Here is a 3690-nt window from a genome sequence, read left to right as displayed (position 1 = left end):
AGCCAGCGCGTGTCCTTCCTCAAGCCGCTGGCCCGCTCCAAGCGGGACTCGGCCTACGCGCAGCTCTCCCCCAGACACTACTACTCGGGCTACTCGTCCAGCCCCGAGTACTCCTCCGAGAGCACGCACAAGATCTGGGAGCGCTTCCGGCCCTACAAGAAGCACCCCCGGGAGGAGGTGTACATGGCCGCGGGCCACGCCCTGCGCAAGAAGGTCCAGTTCGCCAAGGACGAGGACCTGCACGACATCCTCGACTACTGGAAGGGCGTGTCGGCCCAGCACAAGTCCTGAGCCGGCAACACGTGACGCCGCCGGACCCAGGGGCTCCGGCCTGCAGCTCTAACCCAGAGACTCTCGCGTGCCGCACACGCACATACACGCACACTCACACACGCACACTCACACACGCACACTCACACATTCACACAGGACAGCCGGCGAAGCTGGGGCTCTATAGAGAAAGCAGGGAGGGGCGCGGACAGTGACAACAGCACATGGACCTGCCCTGGACACTCACGGGGGGAGGGCCTGTCCACACACACGCACATGCGTGCACACACACTGTACGTTCACACACTCCACACACATGTGCACACACTTCACACACACATGCACTCACTGCAATTCACACACGTCATACACGCCACACACATGTGCACATGTAGTGCACACACTCCATACACATTGCACACTGCACATGTGCGCACATAGCACACATGTTGTACACACATGCATACACACTACACACACACAAGGGCTGCGCCAGGCCTCCAGCCCCGAGGCCGCGGCCACCTGCCGGGCCGCCCACAGCATCTGGGAGCGCCTCCGCCTGAGCCGCAGGCGGCGCAAGGACGGCGAGGAGTGCATGGCGGCCGGCCACGCGCTGCGCAAGAAGGTCCAGTTCGCCAAGGACGAGGACCTGCACGACATCCTCGACTACTGGAAGGGCGTGTCGGCCCAGCACAAGTCCTGAGCCGGCAACACGTGACGCCGCCGGACCCAGGGGCTCCGGCCTGCAGCTCTAACCCAGAGACTCTCGCGTGCCGCACACGCACATACACGCACACTCACACACGCACACTCACACACGCACACTCACACATTCACACAGGACAGCCGGCGAAGCTGGGGCTCTATAGAGAAAGCAGGGAGGGGCGCGGACAGTGACAACAGCACATGGACCTGCCCTGGACACTCACGGGGGGAGGGCCTGTCCACACACACGCACATGCGTGCACACACACTGTACGTTCACACACTCCACACACATGTGCACACACTTCACACACACATGCACTCACTGCAATTCACACACGTCATACACATGTGCACATGTAGTGCACACACTCCATACACATTGCACACTGCACATGTGCGCACATATGCACACATGTGTACACACATGCATACACACTACACACACACAAGGGACTTCGGAAAACTGTGTCTTAGGGATGGGGGGTGGGGGTGGGAACTTTTTTTCAGTATCTTTTCTCTTGATTCTTTCCTGACTTCTCTCTCTCTCTCTCTTCCTCTCTCCCCCCTTTTTCCTTTTTAAATAATAAAAGTAAAGTTCTCTTAAAAAAGACAAAGCAGACGTGGGGAGCATGGCCCCGCTCCTCGCACGCTCTGTCCGTGGCCTGTGGTTCTGTCTGCTTGTCGGCGTTGCCACCTGTGGATGCCACGGCGGAGGGAAGTGACTGCCGGCCAAGCGCCGGCCGAGCTGGAGCCGGGACTGGGGAGGGGCGGGCGGGGTGCCCAGCAGCCCACTGTCGCTTCGTCCTGATGTACAGGAGAAATATTTCTATATTTGCAACGTTTGCTGTAAAACGAGAAAGAAAAAGGTGATGTCTACTAAACACTGCAAAGGAAAGACCACGCTTGTGTGTATGGGTTTTACTGTGGGTTTAGAGGAGGCTTCGGGGTTTCTTGTGTCTGATGTGACCCTGGGGTGCACGGGAACCCATGGGAGAGGTGGGCCCGTGGGAGAGGTGGGCGGGGGGACAGGTGGGCAGCAGAGGGAAGGGGTGCAGTGGGGGTGTGAGTGGGTGAGCTAAGAGGCTGGTGGGGGCAGTGGGGTACGGTGGCCCTGTGATGGCTGGAGCCCTGCCTCCTGGGAAGGTCCGACCCCAGGCCCCATCCCTGCCCCGCGGGGTGTGGCCCAAGCTCAGGGAGCGGGTGGTTCGAGGCCGCAGTGAACAGGACTGACGCCCAGACCAAGTGGCTCCCGTACTTCAGCCGCCACAGCCGCGGGGTCGCCATGACCCCCCAGGAGCCGGAGTGAGGCTTGGAGGACACAGCACCCGAACCCTGCACCGCCCCCCCTTCCCCGCCTGGTCCTGCAGGGCCTTCTCCTGGGGGTGGGAGTCTGGGGCCGTCCCCTGAGGTGCCCAACCTCCCGGCCCCGTCCCACCTGCCAGTGCCCCTCCCTGTCCTTTCTGAGGGTCCACCTGCCTCTGTCCCTCCCTGTCTGTCCCTCTGGCTGTCTGCAGCCTTGGGCACGTTTCTGGGGCGACGCCACCCTGTGGATGGGGCCAGTCGACCTGCCTCAGGCTGGCCTGCCCGGTCCCCCCATTGAGGTCGGTTTATGAACCCCCTGCGTGGGGTGCACAACACTGGGCCCTGGATGGAGCCCCTCCAAGCAGGTCATTTCCATGGATGCCACACGCCCTGCCTGACCGACAGCCCTGGCTCCCCCAGCTCCGGGCAGCCCCTCACCCGCACTGGGGTCCAGAGGACAGCACCGGGCAGCCGGCGTGACATGCCCGGGAGGCTGCACCCAGGATGGAGGGGCCTGTGGGCGGAGGCTCGGGGCCCCCTCATCCAGGGTCACACAGCGACGCGGACACAGTCCTGGCCAGCCCTCCCCAGACACCAGAGTTGGTCAGGGTGGCACTCACTGCCCAATGCCAGGCCAGTCCCGGGGGCATGATGTGATGGCGCCTGTCCTTGCCTGCAGGACCTCCTGGTGGCGTTGGAGCATGGACAGACAGGAGGCGTGGACAGACGGGAGGCGTGGACAGACGGGGTCACCTAGTGGACAGGCGGGTAAAGCTCCGCGCCAACCGCCCTGTGAGGCCCTCAGAGCTCCCGGCCAGCAGGCAGGGGTGCCACGGCAGGCGCCCCAGTTCAGGGATGCAGCCACAGGCGGCTGGGGAAGGGTGGGAACTGCTGCCTGGGAGAGCCTGGAGGGCGTCCTGGGAGCGGCCGTGCTTGGTCTGCAAAGGGGAACTACAATGAGGAAGGAGGGGCCAGGCCAGAGGCACCAACACACCAGCTCCACCACCAAAGACCACCTGACCACCACACGCCGCTGCCCTCCGTCCGCCCCCACGCACTGGCCACTGAGAGGGTCCAATGGCCCGTGGGGCCGAGGCTGCGTGTGCCATGGGGGTCGTGTGTCAGTGACCTGTTGGCCCGGTCACGCCACATAACCCACCCAACACGTTGCGGCTCACGTGCCAGCCTGGGTGCTGGAGGGAGAGGTAGCAAGCCAGTCTGTGGCCAGGAGTAGCCCCGTGGTCGCATCTGCTGACGCTCCATTCCCAGAGCAGCTCAGGTGGCTGAGCTAAGTCAAGGGGGGAAAGTCAACCCGTCCACAGTGGCAAAGGGCAAGGACACGGGAGGGGTGACGAGTCAGCACTGCCCGATATCAGAGGCCACAGGCATGGTGAGCCCCACATTCTCTCC

This window comes from Myotis davidii, unplaced genomic scaffold (assembly GCF_000327345.1).
Source record: "Myotis davidii unplaced genomic scaffold, ASM32734v1 scaffold399, whole genome shotgun sequence".
NCBI classification, from domain to species: domain Eukaryota; kingdom Metazoa; phylum Chordata; class Mammalia; order Chiroptera; family Vespertilionidae; genus Myotis; species Myotis davidii.
This window is presented reverse-complemented; position numbering follows the sequence as displayed.